Source organism: Coffea arabica, chromosome 3c (genome assembly GCF_036785885.1).
Source record: "Coffea arabica cultivar ET-39 chromosome 3c, Coffea Arabica ET-39 HiFi, whole genome shotgun sequence".
In the NCBI taxonomy this organism is placed as follows: Eukaryota; Viridiplantae; Streptophyta; class Magnoliopsida; order Gentianales; family Rubiaceae; genus Coffea; species Coffea arabica.
In genome coordinates this window covers 29,064,542-29,084,606 of record NC_092314.1, presented here as the reverse complement: position 1 = coordinate 29,084,606, position 20,065 = coordinate 29,064,542, and the positions used below count along the sequence as shown (strand labels likewise).

Genomic DNA, 20,065 nt, shown 5'->3' with positions numbered 1-20,065 from the left:
AATCTTGCATCACAGAAGAATTCATCATGTCTGTCCATTGCTTTTTAGCTTTTTTTATTTTTTACCAATATGGATGGCTATTTTGGAAATTCCATGAGCCATAAGGTCCTGGCCAAATTTCAGGAGGAATGCATCTATTTTCTTGGAATATATATCTCTGAGCTTCCCCATACTCATCATCTTGATCTAGTATAGTATGAGTCAGTTCCTTATAAATAACTGCACTTGGAATTGGAAGGGACTGAATTTGGTTATTGATAAGATGACAAGGTATGTGAAAATGGAAAAGAGTATGATTGGAGTTTGTTGAGAATAGACCAGACCAATATGTTAATGGCTTGAACCATTGTAAAAACACTTGGAGATTTTGGTCTAATGGTTGGTTAAAGAAAGGATTTTGGAATTTCATAAGAATATGACATTGGTGACACATACACCAAATATACCATAATAATTCTTTTGGAAAATCAGTGGGATTGGCTATGAAGATTTGACAGAAAGGGTATTCAGAATTTGTTCCAAAGACACTTAAAATTGATCCATCATATGAACTAAAAGGTTTAGTTCATAATGATTTCGGATTCTTTCAATGCCTTCTTTTTCCCACGGATACGGTATTTCATGAATATCAGGAGGTACAAGTTGAACAGATGTGAACATTAAACAGGATAAGATCCTTGGGCAAATCCAAATGATTGGAAATCTCGCTAGATCCTTAGGCAAACGTACTACATGTCTCGGAACGTGTTGACTGAGGAGCGTATCAGCTTCCTTCATAGCAATTTAATTTCTTGTTGGTAAGTCTCAACGTCTGCGGCACACCCTCCTATCCCATTCCTTGGAGCGTAACCATGTCCCTCCATGCATCTATGTCAATTTACTTTACTTGACCGATGTTAATCTCGCCAGGCTTGGGTTATATCCCGCTGACCGTTTTTACCTCGGTTGGATTTGAATTTTATCCCACCAATGTCGGCAGGTTTGGGTTATATCCCACTAACGTTTTATCGTGATGGGATTTGGAATTTCTGCAAGTTTGGGTTGTATCCCACTAACATTTTATCGTGATTGGATTTGGAATTTCCGTAGGTTTGGGTTGTATCCCACTGACCGTTTTGTTGTATTATATTTGAAATTTCGGCAGGCTTGGGTTGTATCCTGCTGACCATTTTATCGTGATTGGATTTGGAATTTTGGCAGACTTGGGTTGTATCCCACTGACTGTTTTTATCATGTTGGATGGGTTGTAAACCACTGACCGTTTTATCGTGATTGGATTTGAAATGTCTGCAGGCTTGGGTTGTATCCCATTGACCGTTTTGTCGTGTTGGACTTGGAATTTCGACAGGCTTGGGTTGTATCCCGCTGATCATCTTGTCGTGTTGGGCTTGGAATGTCGGTAGGCTTGGGTTGTATCCCGTTGACCGTTTTATCGTGTTGGATTTGGGTTTTATCCCGCCAACCTCGGCTGTGACAGCCCCACCTTCCCCTAAGGCGAACCAGAGGGGTTAGCGGACTGCCTGTCCAGCTCTCGCCAGGACTAATGGTACAGTTTACGTCGATCTATTACGTTCCGGAACATAGCAATGCGCGCAAACAAGCCAAAATCTCAAAATAAAAAAAAACGAAAATTGAGGCCGAAGTGAATAGTGCAGTACACGTCAGAATCCGGCCAGAATCTGGCCGGATTTCCGGCCGGATTCTCGGCCGGATACTGGGCCGAGAGTAAAATAAAAATTTTCAAAACTCCCTCGCAATCCGGCCGGCAATCCGGCCAAGATTCCGGCCGGATTGTCTGGCCGGATTCCAGGCCAAATGCAAATGGCCGGATTTCCAATTTTTCCTCAGGCAATCCGGCCTGCAATCCGGCCAGTTTCTGGCCGGATTCCTGGCCGGATTTGCTACTATTCATCCTCGCCAAAAATTTTTCCTTTTTCGTTTGAAGTCGTATCGATCCGAAATTCATTCAAATCACAGCCAAGCATATATATACATTGGAAATCAACATTTACAAGCCAAATGGCGTACAAGCGATCTCATTAGTTCATACCAATACATTTAGGCCAACACAAGCCCTTCATTAAAGAAAGCTATACACTTAGGGTTATCACCCTCAAGGAGCTAAACAAAATTACATGTACAAGAGCTCAACTTGTCATCCAACTATCAAAATCTTTCCAAAAGTGTTCATTTTCCTGTAAGGAAAACAAATGACACGGAATGAGCTAAAGCCCAGTGGTATACCACTACATAAGCAACCAAAGTCACTTAAGCATAGCAAATCATTTAAAGTACATGAAAAGCAATGAAGTACAACGGTAAAAGGATACAGTCGGCTCTCAAGAGCCCAATTCCACGCTTGTAATCTTGATCCAACCTCATTGACCCTCCGTCAATGTCAAAAGTATCAAACCGTAGACCTCACTTTACTCCCATTCCTTCCACCCAACATACCCCAACCGGGCCCGCACTCCATTCAGTAATATTTTTGGTAATACTCGAGTTTACCGGAACCAAGGGTCTCATTACCACAAGGTTCTCCAGTACAGTCCCCGTGGCAATTCAATCTTCACGACCAAGCCCTCGCCGGCTCGATCCAATTGACTACCAAACGGGGTTGAGCTCAGTAATTCAGTAAGGCCGTTGGACATCGTCCAAATGACATCAATTCAGTTTCCATGAAATGGAATTCACCAACCAATATATCAAGTTCAGTAATGCATTAAAACGGTAGCCATTCAGACAATATCAAAAGAGGTGAGGGCGGTCAAGTACACTGTGACGACCCCACTTCTCCCAAGGGCGAACCCAAGGGTATCGGCGGGCCGCCTGCCTAGCTCGCGCCAGGACTCAAAACTTAAAGTTCGAAAGAGCACTAAATACAATATATACAATCCCAAAAGTTATATTCACATCTTCAAAAGTCTCGAGTCAAACCACTCTAATATACTACAATCACAACCAGCAGAAGATAGACCCTAAGAAGGGTCCTTATACAAACCACCAAAACAAAAAGAAACATCCTAACTATTCAACTATTACAAGCCAATCTAACTATACTAGTATACGAGCCAAAAGTCCCCGCGTCGGCCCCTGCTAAGGAAAACAAAAGGAATGGGGTAAGTTATATGCTTAGTAAGTAAACAGGGGCGAAAGCATAAATTTCACATAACAGTTACACAATAAGAGTAAAGCAAAAGCAGAAAAGTAACATCACATAATAAGGATACAGGTGGCTCCAAAGCCAACTCATATGCCATGCGTGATCTCCTGCCGACACTCCGTCGACTGCAAATAATAGTCCGTAGAACTTCACTTGTACACCCACCGACACCTTATCACCCTCACTGGCCAGTCACCTCACAAACTTGCCCGGGCGAACGAAATCACAAACTTGAGCTTGAGTCACAAGCTCGGGTCACAAATTTGGCCACCTTCTCGGTGAACCGGATTCACAAAATTGGTTCATAACATGAACCTACAAACTTGGTGACCTCAGACTAAGTTGGACTGACTTCGACCAAGCCCTAACCGGCTCGAATAGTCCAACCAGGTCAAGAGCTCGCCCCAAACTCACAAACTTCACAAAATTATTCAAAATCACAAACTTTGCAAACTTCACAAACTTTATTCGAAAGTCGCCCCGAGCCACAAGCTCAAGGGTTTTGGTTCCAAAAGGTTCATATACATATGCCAAGTACAATTATACGTTCAAATTAGGGTTTAGGTCGAGTGCGATAAAGTACACCCTCGCCTAAGTGCCCTTTTCACATATCTCAAACACATAGCAAAGAAAACACACCAAACTGGCCTGAATACTTACACAGAAACTGAAATAGCAAAAGTACGAAGTCGGATCGAAATGAACAGCTAGTAGTGGGCCCCACCAGTTCCGCCCAGCTCACCACCGTCTGAAATAGAAGATTGTGTCACATAATATCGTAAACGGCTACTATCGTGCCTAAAACAAGCAAAACGACAAAAACGACACGCGCGCACGTAAACGTGACGAACGGAAACGGAAACGGCAGATTTGACACTCATTTCTAGTTTACTCATAAGTTGAGCTACGAATATTGGATTAAGGCATATGAGATGCCATATCGAAGCTTAAAGGATGAACAACAACTGTTATGAAGACATCCAGAACTGAAACTGGAGGCTTCAGTCCCAAATGAGCCAAACACAATCACTTACGAAATCTGGCCAATGCACAAATGGTCAGTTTTGAGTGCAAACTGTTTTCTATGCTACACATGGTCAAAAGAGCTGAAAATTGGTAGTTAGATAGTTCATTCCAAATGGAACAACTTTCATGAAGGTCGGCACTCCAAATTCGGAACGGAAATTGGTCATCAGGACCAAAACAGATCTGACCAGAAAATGGTCATTTTCACGGGCAAGCCTTGTTTGCTCGGCTATATCTCAGGTTTTATAAATCCGATTCATGAAATTCCAAGGGCGTTAGAAAGCTCTGATGTAGGGCTATAAGTTTGGTGTTTTGGTCGCAAGCCCAAACAGCTTGTAACTCAGTCAAATGTGAAGCCAAAGTCCCAGCCATAAACTTTCCAAAAACATACCAGAATCACAAACCGTATTTGACCTCAATATACGGTAATGGCACCAAATTCACTACGGTTATCGGATGGGGGTGTAAGACCCACCGTTTCGAAGCTAAAAAATAGGGGTACAACAATGTAGAAGGTCACTCAGTCCAAATCCTAGCCCAACTAGGTCAAAAATGCCAAACACTAAACCAGAATCACCAAAACAGGTTTGCAAAACACAGAAAACTGTAATCGGTATATCTCAGTCCATACAAGTCCAAATGCCGAAATTCCAAAGGCATAAGTTAGCTAAGACATCCAGCTACATTTCATAAAAAGACACCAACTCCAAAATACAAACCAATTCCAGTCAAAATGGCCAATTACTATCGCAGTTTTAGCATTCTGATCAAAGCAGAACAGCTACAGTAATTTCGTCATATCTCACTCTACACTAATCCAAATGACCTGAAATTTTACAGACACCTCAAAAACATCAATACCTACAACTTTCATGTTTTAAGCCAAGGCCAATTCGGCCTCTAACCCAGAGATACAAAACCGGACAGAATTGAAGGGTATGAAACCCTAACTTGCTAATTTATCTTCCAAACCAGAAATTTGCTGCAATTAACTACCATCCACACCAACTAGCTTCATTCCCAATCATTTCCAATCATCATACATAGCCACATCATAGTAATCATATGCAACCAGCAAAAATCCCAAATAAATAGAAAACTTCATCAATCTTGACTAAAATCAAGAAATAGTCCACAAAATCACACTTATAACAACCACAAATCATTTATTAAGCATCTTTAGATAGAAGAGAGGGGTTCCATAGTCACTTACCTTAGAACCAAAGAAGAGAGACCACTTAGCACCTTAAGCTTCCAACCAACTTCACCACACAACTCACTATCACTCACTTAAGGGATTTTATGGAGAGGTTTCAAGTTTAATCGGTTAGTTTGTTGATTTGTGCAAGATTGGAGCATGAAATTTGGAGAGCTTTTCCTTTCCTTTTGCTTGATGTTGGTCGGCCACAAGAAGGAGAAGAAATGGTGAATTTTGGTCAATTTTTGAGATATTTATTTCATGGGTAAGAAAGGTCAAAAAGGTGAATAGTTGTCTTAGGTTTCAAACAATGGAAATGTGACACTTGTCACTCCATTAAATGCATTTCTATCCTTTCTTTTCTCTCTCACATCAATCATTTCACACACTCTACTTATCTCTTAACACCCGATAAATTTTACACAGTATCCGGAATTTAACCTAATTGGCCGAATTTTTCCGAACTTTTCGCACTAGTGGGTCCCACGTCCAATATACGTTCTTATTTTCTCAAAATCTAACCGATACTAAAAAAATCATCTAAAAACTATATTTACTCATAAAAATTATCTGGGAAACTTTTCTAATAAAGAAAATGTGGAAAACGGGTTTTCAATCTTAACCGGAACTTAGGGTTTAAATCTTAATTCCTACTTAGGGTTTTCGAAATACTCCCAAAACCAAACGTTACCGCCAAATTAATGAATATATCAACGTAGTACGAACTGGGGCCTCACAATCTCCCCTCCTTAAAAGAATTTCGTCCTCGAAATTCCAACTTGCACTAATCAGATCAAATAATCCTCAAAAGCAGTCAAGTACACAATAGGCAATGCCTCAAAAGTTCAACCACTCGAGTAGTAGCCGGTCTACAACCACACAAGTACGAATAAGTTCAAAAGCCGGGTTCAAACAAATAAGCTCAAAAGATTATACTCAAATATACATATTTTTACAAAGTCACACTAAAAATATACAAGTTATCCGACATCCGGTCGGTGCAAAATCCATTATTTACGTGAGCACTACGGCTCCAAAAATGTAGTCAATCACTGGGTAACAAAAGAAACCAGGCATACTGGTTATAACAAAATAAACATGGCAGATATAACAAATTAAACATATCAGATAGTCAAAAGGAAATTCCATCAACGGTCCTACACGCCTCCCCTACGGAACCTACCTAATCCACCAGCACCGCCCCGGCGGCCCTAGGGTGCAAACCTAAAGAATAGGTCCAAATAGCTAACTTCAATATTAAGTAAGAACCAAATCGATTCACACTGGGACTGGCCATCTCCAAGTGCAATCAACTCAATCCCCACTTTGCCTTATGGAAAATTACAAAAGTCAATATCAAAATCTTAGCATTCAATATTTACCTTAATAGCCAAGTATCCCACAGTCCGGCATCCTAAACTTCAAGCCTAGGATACACTACAGAGATCGAAAGCCTAAGCTCTGATACCAACTGTGACGACCCCACTTCTCCCAAGGGCGAACCCAAGGGTATCGGCGGGCCGCCTGCCTAGCTCGCGCCAGGACTCAAAACTTAAAGTTCGAAAGAGCACTAAATACAATATATACAATCCCAAAAGTTATATTCACATCTTCAAAAGTCTCGAGTCAAACCACTCTAATATACTACAATCACAACCAGCAGAAGATAGACCCTAAGAAGGGTCCTTATACAAACCACCAAAACAAAAAGAAACATCCTAACTATTCAACTATTACAAGCCAATCTAACTATACTAGTATACGAGCCAAAAGTCCCCGCGTCGGCCCCTGCTAAGGAAAACAAAAGGAATGGGGTAAGCTATATGCTTAGTAAGTAAACAGGGGCGAAAGCATAAATTTCACATAACAGTTACACAATAAGAGTAAAGCAAAAGCAGAAAAGTAACATCACATAATAAGGATACAGGTGGCTCCAAAGCCAACTCATATGCCATGCGTGATCTCCTGCCGACACTCCGTCGACTGCAAATAATAGTCCGTAGAACTTCACTTGTACACCCACCGACACCTTATCACCCTCACTGGCCAGTCACCTCACAAACTTTCCCGGGCGAACGAAATCACAAACTTGAGCTTGAGTCACAAGCTCGGGTCACAAACTTGGCCACCTTCTCGGTGAACCGAATTCACAAAATTGGTTCATAACATGAACCTACAAACTTGGTGACCTCAGACTAAGTTGGACTGACTTCGACCAAGCCCTAACCGGCTCGAATAGTCCAACCAGGTCAAGAGCTCGCCCCAAACTCACAAACTTCACAAAATTATTCAAAATCACAAACTTTGCAAACTTCACAAACTTTATTCGAAAGTCGCCCCGAGCCACAAGCTCAAGGGTTTTGGTTCCAAAAGGTTCATATACATATGCCAAGTACAATTATACGTTCAAATTAGGGTTTAGGTCGAGTGCGATAAAGTACACCCTCGCCTAAGTGCCCTTTTCACATATCTCAAACACATAGCAAAGAAAACACACCAAACTGGCCTGAATACTTACACAGAAACTGAAATAGCAAAAGTACGAAGTCGGATCGAAATGAACAGCTAGTAGTGGGCCCCACCAGTTCCGCCCAGCTCACCACCGTCTGAAATAGAAGATTGTGTCACATAATATCGTAAACGGCTACTATCGTGCCTAAAACAAGCAAAACGACAAAAACGACACGCGCGCACGTAAACGTGACGAACGGAAACGGAAACGGCAGATTTGACACTCATTTCTAGTTTACTCATAAGTTGAGCTACGAATATTGGATTAAGGCATATGAGATGCCATATCGAAGCTTAAAGGATGAACAACAACTGTTATGAAGACATCCAGAACTGAAACTGGAGGCTTCAGTCCCAAATGAGCCAAACACAATCACTTACGAAATCTGGCCAATGCACAAATGGTCAGTTTTGAGTGCAAACTGTTTTCTATGCTACACATGGTCAAAAGAGCTGAAAATTGGTAGTTAGATAGTTCATTCCAAATGGAACAACTTTCATGAAGGTCGGCACTCCAAATTCGGAACGGAAATTGGTCATCAGGACCAAAACAGATCTGACCAGAAAATGGTCATTTTCACGGGCAAGCCTTGTTTGCTCGGCTATATCTCAGGTTTTATAAATCCGATTCATGAAATTCCAAGGGCGTTAGAAAGCTCTGATGTAGGGCTATAAGTTTGGTGTTTTGGTCGCAAGCCCAAACAGCTTGTAACTCAGTCAAATGTGAAGCCAAAGTCCCAGCCATAAACTTTCCAAAAACATACCAGAATCACAAACCGTATTTGACCTCAATATACGGTAATGGCACCAAATTCACTACGGTTATCGGATGGGGGTGTAAGACCCACCGTTTCGAAGCTAAAAAATAGGGGTACAACAATGTAGAAGGTCACTCAGTCCAAATCCTAGCCCAACTAGGTCAAAAATGCCAAACACTAAACCAGAATCACCAAAACAGGTTTGCAAAACACAGAAAACTGTAATCGGTATATCTCAGTCCATACAAGTCCAAATGCCGAAATTCCAAAGGCATAAGTTAGCTAAGACATCCAGCTACATTTCATAAAAAGACACCAACTCCAAAATACAAACCAATTCCAGTCAAAATGGCCAATTACTATCGCAGTTTTAGCATTCTGATCAAAGCAGAACAGCTACAGTAATTTCGTCATATCTCACTCTACACTAATCCAAATGACCTGAAATTTTACAGACACCTCAAAAACATCAATACCTACAACTTTCATGTTTTAAGCCAAGGCCAATTCGGCCTCTAACCCAGAGATACAAAACCGGACAGAATTGAAGGGTATGAAACCCTAACTTGCTAATTTATCTTCCAAACCAGAAATTTGCTGCAATTAACTACCATCCACACCAACTAGCTTCATTCCCAATCATTTCCAATCATCATACATAGCCACATCATAGTAATCATATGCAACCAGCAAAAATCCCAAATAAATAGAAAACTTCATCAATCTTGACTAAAATCAAGAAATAGTCCACAAAATCACACTTATAACAACCACAAATCATTTATTAAGCATCTTTAGATAGAAGAGAGGGGTTCCATAGTCACTTACCTTAGAACCAAAGAAGAGAGACCACTTAGCACCTTAAGCTTCCAACCAACTTCACCACACAACTCACTATCACTCACTTAAGGGATTTTATGGAGAGGTTTCAAGTTTAATCGGTTAGTTTGTTGATTTGTGCAAGATTGGAGCATGAAATTTGGAGAGCTTTTCCTTTCCTTTTGCTTGATGTTGGTCGGCCACAAGAAGGAGAAGAAATGGTGAATTTTGGTCAATTTTTGAGATATTTATTTCATGGGTAAGAAAGGTCAAAAAGGTGAATAGTTGTCTTAGGTTTCAACCAATGGAAATGTGACACTTGTCACTCCATTAAATGCATTTCTATCCTTTCTTTTCTCTCTCACATCAATCATTTCACACACTCTACTTATCTCTTAACACCCGATAAATTTTACACAGTATCCGGAATTTAACCTAATTGGCCGAATTTTTCCGAACTTTTCGCACTAGTGGGTCCCACGTCCAATATACGTTCTTATTTTCTCAAAATCTAACCGATACTAAAAAAATCATCTAAAAACTATATTTACTCATAAAAATTATCTGGGAAACTTTTCTAATAAAGAAAATGTGGAAAACGGGTTTTCAATCTTAACCGGAACTTAGGGTTTAAATCTTAATTCCTACTTAGGGTTTTCGAAATACTCCCAAAACCAAACGTTACCGCCAAATTAATGAATATATCAACGTAGTACGAACTGGGGCCTCACATACACCCTCACCTTAATCAATTTCAATATTCGAGTAAGCCATCAAGGCATCACATAACATTTGACAAAGCCACATAGTAACAATTTAGTGAGTGGTATACTCACCAAGCAAGTAAGTGGTATTTCATGTACCACGATCACCAAGCCGTCGTGCACTACCTTCAAGCCCTAGAACATATAACACATACAATGAGACTCGATAACGAGTCATATAGCAACGCTAAACACAACCCCAATAGGGTTTCATATACATAAATGAGCATAATAGCAAACCAGAAATTAGAAAATGGCCTTAGTCTTGGCCCCCAAATAGAAAACTGTTTTACACTCATTATGCGGTAATGGCGTCAAATTCTCTACGGTTATCGGATGGGGGTGTAAGACCCACCGTTTCGAAGCTATGAAACAGGGCTACAATAATGTAGAAGACCACTCAATCCAGTTCCTAACACAACTAGGTCAAATATACGAAATACTATACCAGAATCCCCAAAACAGGTTCGCAAAACACAAAAAACTGTAATCGGTATATCTCAGTCCATACAAGTCCAAATGCCGAAATTCTAAAGGCATATGTTAGCTAAGACACTCCGCTACATTTCATCAGAAGACACCAACTCCAAAATCCAAACCAATTCCAGTCAAAATGGCCAATTACTATCGCAGTTTTCGCATTCTGTCCAAAGCAGAACAGCTACAGTAATTTCGTCATAACTCATTCTACATTAATCCAAATGACCTGAAATTTTACAGGCATCTCAATCAAATCAATACCTACAACTTTCATGTTTTGAGAAAAGTCTAATTCGGCCTCCAACTCAGTGATCTAAAACCGGACAGAAATGGGATTCTATGAACCCTAACTTTTCAATTTTCACACCAAATCCAAAATTGATTGCATTTTCCTATCCAATACACCTCAAAGAGTCATTATCAACCATAATCATTCATCATACAAGGCCACAACATCCCATTCATATTAAACCAGAAAAATTCCCAATAAAATAAAAACTTCTCCAAAACAAGCCAAATCAAGAAACAAATCATATATTCCTTCACTCATGCCACCATTAAGCATAATATAACCATCATTAGGTATAGGGGAGAGGTTGTAGCATCACTTACCAAGAAACAAGAGAGAGGAGGATGTTGGACACCTTAAGCCTTCAAACAAGCTTCACTAAAGCACTCACTATCACTAAAAGGTAAGATTTTATGGAGCAAAAACTAAGTTAAACACTTGATTTGGTGGATTTGGACTTGTTAGAAGCTTGAATGTTGAAGAGTTTTGTCTTCCTTGGAGCTTGAGAGGGCCGGCTATGGTGGAGAGAAAATGAGGGGATTTTAATGAATTTTTGAAGATATTTACTAATTGGGTCAAAAGTCAAAAATTTGTCAAAAGGTGAATAGTGTTTCTTAAGTCATAACCAATGAGAAAGTGACATATGGCATCTCATTAAATGCCTTCCTATCTTTCTTTTCTCTCTCACATCAATCACTTCACACACTCTACTTATCACTTAACACCCGATAAATTTTACACAGTATCCGAAACTTAACCTTATTGGCCGAATTTTTCCGAACTTTTCGCACTAGTGGGTCCCACGTCCACTATTTACTCTTAATTTTCTAAAAATTCTCCAATACTAGAAAATCATCTTAAAACTATAATTGCTCATAAAATCCACTAAGAAAATATTTCTAAGCCAGAAAATACAGAAAACATGCAAGTAAGGGGAAATAAACCCTAGGGAAAATATTAGGGTTTTACGGGTTCTCACATCGGCAGGTTTGGATTTTATCCCACTGACCTTTTTATATTTGCTTATTTCAGCTCGCAGCAGAATAAATATAGGTAAGTATTTGGTGTCTACGTCTTTGTCTTGAGAGTCTCTTCAAAACTCAAACAAAGAGGGGCAAGCTGTAGACACCAAAATTTCAATTTTAAACTTTATTTATTTAATTAATTCAATTTTAGCTTTTTTTATTTATTTAATTCAATTTTTTTAGCTTTATTTATTTATTTAATTTAATTTTAGCTTTATTCTTTTATTTTTATTTTTTATTTTTTATTTTCATTTTTATTTATTTTATTTTAATTGATTTAAGGTTGCAAATAGTAATTGGTGTTTATTTTTATTTTGGTACATTAACATTCATCATTCGCTTTTCTTTTTAAAAAATACATTTTTTTACACTAAATTTCAGAAAAAGGAAATTCTTAATAAAGATCCATTTTATCTTCTTCAAACTCAGTTTTTGCTAAGTGAAATGACATTTTATAAGGTAATTAGAAATTAGCATTCATTTATCATAAACCGGTTTTTGAAAAAAAAAAAAGAAAAGGAAGAGAAAAACACAAAATACAAGATAATATATGGCACACATGTAATAGGGCCAAGTGGGGCATATGCAATAGGAACAAGTATCTCTTTATTTCTTTAACAGTACAACACCTAGAAGGTGAGGTGTTAGGACACATGGAGGGCTAAGGAAATTTGACAAAAAAAAAAAAAAAAAAAACTAGCTACGGAAACTAAAAAAGGATCTTCGGCTACGAAAAAGAGAGGAAAAAGAAGAAAACAAGGGAGAAAAGCTTCGGCTAAAAAAAGAGCAAAGGAAAGACAAGAGCAAAAAAAAAGGAACAGAGCAAGAGGACAGAAGTAGAAAAGAGAGCGACGGCTGGAAAACAGAGAAGAAACTAGGGTTTTAGGGAGAACGAGACGAGAGAAAAAAGTGGGAGGAAAGGAGTTTTGGGCTAAGAAAAACCAAACAGAGGAAAAAAGCAACGGGAGAGTGAGAGATAGAGTGTGAGGGAGAGATTGAGAGAGTTTCGGGAGTGATCAGAAAAGAAGAGAAAGCAAGGAAGAAAAGAAAAAGTTGCGGGCTTGGGGAAAAAAGGAAAAAAGGGAGGAGCTTTGGGAAAGTTGGAAAAAAAAAAAGAAAAAACCAGAAAGCTAGGGTTGAAGGGGCGCGGAAAAGAAACCAAGCAAGAAACAGGAGAGCGGTGGGATAAGAAAAAGGGAACTTTGACGGTTGGCTGAGCAAAGACCTGTTCCTCTGATCACCTCACGCTTCAATTTGCCTTTTAAAAGGCTAAAGGTAATGCTTTTCACTCTTTTTTCTGTTCACAGATTATAGAATTCACGTCAGAAGTATTGAAACCTTTGCCGCGATGCCTGTTTCTTTTTTCCTTCCTCCTTGTACGTCTTGTTTGTGAATCTGTTGGGGGGAAGGAGCAGGAACTATGGTTTTATATTGTGATTTTGTTGTTTATCTTCATCACAAAAAAGGAGGGAGTAAGACCTGCGAGTAAACTCGATTTGAAGTTGTTTTCAATCAACCATGCAAAAAACTTTTTTTTTGTCGTCTTTCATGTCATGGGTTTTGCACCAGAAGATTTGCTGGTGCCTATTCTGATTTCTTCTCGCACGTTTGGATGTTGAATTACTGTGTCTTGATTGCTAGAATAAAGCTTGATGCTTGCTTGAATCTTGGTTCGCTCTGTTTGACATGAAACCCAGAAATCTGTAGGAGTTCATGACCGTTCTTTTGGGTTTTTTTGTGCATAATCTGGATTGGAAAATCTTTGGGAACACAGAAGCCGGGGTTGGGTCTTAATGATAGAATGCATATCTGGTTGTTTTGGGTTGAAAGATGGCTATTTGTTTGGATTTTGTTACTTGAATGAACCCAGAAGAAAAGTCACATGATAAGAAGCTTCTGCGAGGAAGATTGCATTCCTGTGACTGCATTTTTTACTTGTTGGGAGTTTATGGACAAAAGTCATTGGCTTTCAAACTGAGGGGAGCGTGAATCATGCATTTTGTGTTCATTCTTTTGTTTTGGGTTTGTTTTCTTGGAAACTTGGGTTGAAGTTTCAGTAAAGGTTCATATCATGTTGTTGAGTTTTATCTTCCCTCTCTCCCTTGTCCCTAGTTCTTGCATTTGGGCTTGGTTGTCGAATCAGTTAAGGTTTACTTGGTTTGCTCTGCATGAATGCGTCTAAGCTGAATAAAGGAACTGCATAAGAATGGTTACAGAAGAAAAGAAAGCTTCTTGGATTGAGAAAGTTCCTTTCGATGCTTGCATGAGAAAATGTTTCGGTCCAAGTTATACATGCTTGTTGCCTTTCGAAGCTCTCTTGTCTCTCCGTGGAACTTTTGCTGATGTTGCTCAGAGTTTTGTTTTGGAAAGTTTCTGGTTTGGTTTAGTTCATGAAGTAAGATTTTAACTACTGCCTTCCTTTTCATGATGCAAAACACATAGGAATGTTAATGGGTTAAGTGAACTTCCATGAGAAAACCCAGAATTGATGGAAATCTGCTGATGAACTCAGAAATGCAACATGGTTTCGAATGGACTACATGATCTTGTTTTAAAACTCATTGTACGGACATTAGAAGTTGTGGGTTCTTTTCCTAGTATCTTGTTTGTTTCATGGTCAAATGATTCTTTGCTGCATTTTTGTGTCAAGCTACTTTGATTGGATCTTCTGGGGATAGATGATCGTGTTTGAATGATGTTAATTGAATGGGTTGAAGTTTTGTCGGTTTTAGATTGATAAATTAGGGGGTTTTGCTTGAGATTTGCATTTTAATCTACCTGGTAGAATGAGGAAGAAGCTCGCGGAAGTAAAAGTTGCAGAAAGCTTCTTCGTAAGATGCATGCCAAAATTTCCAAAAATTGCATTTCCGCCTCACAAATTTTTCCTTATTCTACTATGGCCCAAAAAATAGAAAATTAATCAATTTTATCCCTTTAACATGTTAATTTTCTTTGATATGATTTAATGTGATTTTTGGATAGATTTTTAGTGAATTTTAGAATGAAATTTGGAGTTTTAATAATTTTTAATAGATTTATAGTTTTGATTTGGATTTTAGTGAAATTTTAGGTATTTTGTTGTTTAATTGTAACAAATGGTTTTCATTTATTTTTTGTGAATTTTAGTTTTGTTTTGGTAGACTTCATCTTAAGCCATTAAATTTACTTTATTTTAATTCTAGACCCTTAATATTAGTAATAATAATAAGTTGACCTCTCAAACTTCTTCAATTTTTTCAATTGGGTCCTTGTTTGTTTTAATTTGTTGAATATGGGTTGTTTATTTTTATTTGAATGATTTGATTGATTCAATTTCATGTTTATTTTCATTTTCTTGCAATTATTTGTTAATTAAAGTAATGTCTTGACCTTTTTATTATTTTGGAGGGTAAATAAGAAACGTTTCATTTCTTTAGGTCACAATTCAAGGGAGGTACACTCTACTCCTTTATTGCGATTTTACTTGATCCTATGTGCTCCTAGGTGATTTTAAGTGTGAAATTGCATGTTTTTTTGAAGTTTTTTTATTTTATTTTTTTATTTCATATTATTTCTTTATTTACTTTATTATTTTAATTTTGTATATTTATTTAATTTAATTTTGGTCATTTGAGAGACATTTAAATGCCAAGATGGAATAGTTAGGTATTTATTTTATTACTTCCCCTTTAGATTGTAGTTAGAGCCCCAAATGTAATAATTAGGATTTTATTTGCTTTGTGTGTTTTGCATGCCTATGTGTTTACGTGTTACTCGCTTTCTTAGAGTCTTGCATCTAGATATCATGCTTATGTGGTATATACTATATGTGATTTATGTGTTTATTTGCTTTATTATATTTTACATGATTTATTTGATTGTAATGAATGCATGATGTCACCACACTAGTAGTCAAACACTAATTGTGGCGCTTTTTTTCGATTACTCACTAGTCCAATACTAATGAAAACTTATAGACATGGGTTAGTCCAACGCTAGACCCTTAGGGACCATCAACACGCTAGATTATGTTGCCATGACAATCACTATATTTTCATGCATATTTTCTATCTTTTAGGGTCTTCTTATCATTCTGCATGGCACTCCCCTCCTATATGTATATATCCCTTATCCCATATTTTCCCTATATATATATTCCTTATCCCTATGTGTGAAACATGACATTAGACTTGCATTCCATTTAAGAAAATTAAAACTAGGTTAGATCATTTGCTTGATTTGATAGAAGAATCAACCCCTCGAATATGGGATATGGACAAGTGTGACTTTTCTAACCTTAACACGCTCGTATTTCCTCTATTAAAGGGAAAATTAAAGTCACGAATTTTAGTCCCCCGCACCCGTTATTATGCATTCCCTTAGGTCATGTATATCTGTATAATTATTATTTTCTTTTCTTTTTCCGAGTCTCATATTTTTTGCATATTCGTGACCTCTTCAAAGAGTTACTTTTGGGCATCGCAATTAATGTGATTTGCACCAATTAAAATTCGAAGGGACATATTGACCCTTCCGATATCCCCCTAGGTTTAGGTTTTGCATCCAGATAGTGACATCCAAATGTGATAAATTCTTAGGTTAAAATAAGAAAATTTTTGACTAAATCACGCAACTAGCCTTGGCTAGGTTGAAAGGGTGCCTTGGATTTTATCCTTGCCTTCTCTTTCTTCAAATGTGACTTCCGACCCCTTTTTCTCTTGATTTTCGTAGACTTAGAATCGTTTAAAAAGGGTTTTCTCTAATTTTTTGTTTAAAAATTCATTTTAGGTGACTTGGTACATCTTAACTCAATACCAAATAATGACTCCTATTTTTCATTAAAAACCCTTTTTAAACTACTATTTTTGGGTCAAAATCGTCGCACTTTTTAGTCCCATTTAAGCCCATTTCTTTATTAATTTTTCTAAAAACAAAAAAAAAATCATTTTTTCAAATAAAAAATTAATCAAAATTCATTTTTCTAAACACCTTTATTTTTTTCATTAAAAAATGGGGTGCGACAATGACCTTGAGCAGTTTATTCTTCCAAACTAGTGGCTCAATTAACCCCAAGCTAACTCTAGTTAATCAACCATTGCTGGAATTAATTTAAAGAAATGACAATCCTGAATAATGACTAACATAAAGGACTGAAAAGTAAGAAAAAACTAAACCAAGAAAGGCCCCGGATTTGTTAAGCTTGACGAGCTTCAATGCATCAATCAAACATAAGACTTGAAGATGAATCATTAGATCCTATGTTCGCATCAATAACTCAACAAGAAACAAGAATTGAACGAGCGATAACAAATGTGATCACATGAAATTCAAACCCTAGAATGATGAACAGGATTTTTTTTTAATTGGTTAGGGTTTGGTAGAAGAACAAAGAGGAAAATAAGAAAAGAAAAGGATATTAATCTGGATCAAGAGCCGAAACTCTAATACCAACTGATGCGAACTCGAATCCCCAAACTCCCACTGTTGAAGAAACAAATTGCATAAGCAGCAGAATAATCTACTTGATCAGGTTATGGAACGAAGTTAATGGAAAAACCTCGACCCCTCTAACCACCAAGGTGTGAACCTTGAATTTAATCTCGAGCCACAACCTAATGAATTAGTGAACCAAGAGTTGTTGGTAGAATAGCCCTACAATTCAACGTGGTCTTGAATTGATAAGCCAAAGTTTGAACAAAGGAGACATGACTCACTTTGTATCAATGGACGTTCCCAAGGAACAAGAAAGAGAAAGAACTCTCACAATTTTATTCATATTCACCTTACTTTGAAAAGTTGCATAAGGTTGGCTATTTATAGCCTTAAATGACTCAAAATCCTAAACAAATTTCGAAACAATTAACTACTTTTCTAAAACCCTAATTTGGCTCAATTTTTGGTCACATGACTTAGCCGTTATTCTTTCTAGCTAACGACTTAACTTAGACTCCAAACTAACTCTAATTAATAACTAACATTGTTGGAAACTCAATTAAATAAACGATAACAAGAGATAATCATGACACGAGTTTGGATCTTTAATGATTCTCATCAACTTAGTGCTTAGTTTACCATGTTCTATGCAAGGTCATGATTCAATTTTTGTTGTTGTTGACTGATTTTGTTGTTGATCAATTTTCAAAAATGACACATTTTATACCATGACACAAAACTGATGATGCTTTGCATATTGTTGATTTGTTCTCTAAGGAGATAGTTAGGTTGCACAGTATGCTTAGGACTATTGTGTCAAATCTAGATGTTAAATTCTTAAGCTACTTTTAGAAGTCCTTGTAGCAGAAATTTGGGTACTAAATGGTATTTTTCAACTCTAGTCATCCCCAAATAGATGGTCAAACTGAAGTAGTCAACTCTTTTGCGTGCAATCATTAAAAAAAATCTTAAAATTTAGAAAAAATGTTTGCCACATGTAGAGTTTACTTATAATAGGACTGCAAATAGTGCTAAACAATATTCTCTATTTGAACTTGTGTATGCTATTAATCTCTTGACTACTATGGATTTATTTTGTGCTTAGTTTACCATGTTCTATGCAAGGTCATGATTCAATTTTTGCTGTTGTTGATCGATTTTCAAAAATGACACATTTTATACCATGACACAAAACTGATGATGCTTTGCATATTGTTGATTTGTTCTTTAAGGAGATAGTTAGGTTGCACAGTATGCTTAGGACTATTGTGTCAAATCTAGATGTTAAATTCTTAAGCTACTTTTAGAAGTCCTTGTAGCGGAAATTTGGGTACTAAATGGTATTTTTCAACTCTAGTCATCCCCAAATAGATGGTCAAACTGAAGTAGTCAACTCTTTTGCGTGCAATCATTAAAAAGAATCCTAAAATTTAGAAAAAATGTTTGCCACATGCAGAGTTTACTTATAATAGGACTGTACATAGTGCTAAACAATATTCTCTATTTGAACTTGTGTATGCTATTAATCTCTTGACTCCTATGGATTTATTTGCCTATGACTGAACGTGTTAATTTAGATGGTAAGAAAAGGCAGATTTTATTCACAATTTTCATGAAAAGGTAGAAGAAAACCTCTCAATATGTTCAACAAGCTAACAAGGACAGCCATAAGATGATCTCTGAACCTAGTGATTGGGTTTGGTTTCACCTACGCAGAGAACGGTTTCCAATTCAAAGGCATGGTAAGCTATCTCCAAGGAGCAATGGACCTTTCCAGAAGAATCAATGATAATGCTTACAAATTAGATCTTCCAGGTGAGTTTAATATTAGTGCTACATTTAACGTTGCTAATTTAAGTCCCTTTCTTACATATTATGAACGTGATTTGAGGACAAATCCTTCTCAAGAGAAGGGGAATGATACGGGAGATTGTGAGGAGCAAGCTGTCCAAGCTTCTAGTTTTGATCTGGTGAAGGTTCTTGTTGGTCTGGTCATGCGAGCTCGAGCAAAAAAGTCCAAGGAATCTCTTCAAACTTTAGTTCGTGCTGTTCAAGAACAAGAAGGGGTTCACAAGTTCATTGAAGGGGTCGAGTCTCAATCTATCAAAGTTGTGATTCAAGTTGAAGACAATGATGGTGATCCGCCTAACAATCCTTAATGGAAGATGGTTTGCAAGTCCCAAAAACGAATGAGTCAGGTTTTGGGGTAGAAGACTTTATTCATGTTAGGTGTGCCCGCATCTAACTCAGTACGAGTCTTTTGGTCGCGTGGTTTTCTTTAGTCTTTTGCATAGTTTGTCTCTTAAATAAAGTCGGACCATATTTGTGTTGTGTTGGATCTGATTAATAAGTCTTAGACGTTTAGCCACTTGAATAAATCGACCAGCTTTGAATGTCTTTGGACCATTAATTTGTTAGGTGATTTAAGTCCAATCCGATGGATAGGATAAATGATGTAATCCTAATCCCATTTGAATTCGTTTAGTAGTGGTAGTATTGGTTATAAATAGCCGTTTCTTTGCCTTGTAATGGGGGAGAGGAAATTTCCAGCAATAAACACTTGTGTTATTCTCTTGGCTTCTTTGTGAGCTTTCTTTGAGCATGTTAGAGTTGTTCTAAA

At 37.6% G+C, this 20,065-nt stretch overlaps 1 long non-coding RNA gene across 1 annotated transcript; it reads left to right on the top strand.

Annotated features, from left to right (window-relative positions):
* Positions 1–12,630: 12,630 nt before the first annotated feature.
* LOC113733752 (uncharacterized) lies at positions 12,631–20,024 on the top strand. Its single transcript, XR_003459135.2, has 2 exons — positions 12,631–13,308; positions 19,162–20,024. It is a non-coding gene; the product is annotated as an uncharacterized lncRNA (long non-coding RNA).
* Positions 20,025–20,065: the final 41 nt, after the last annotated feature.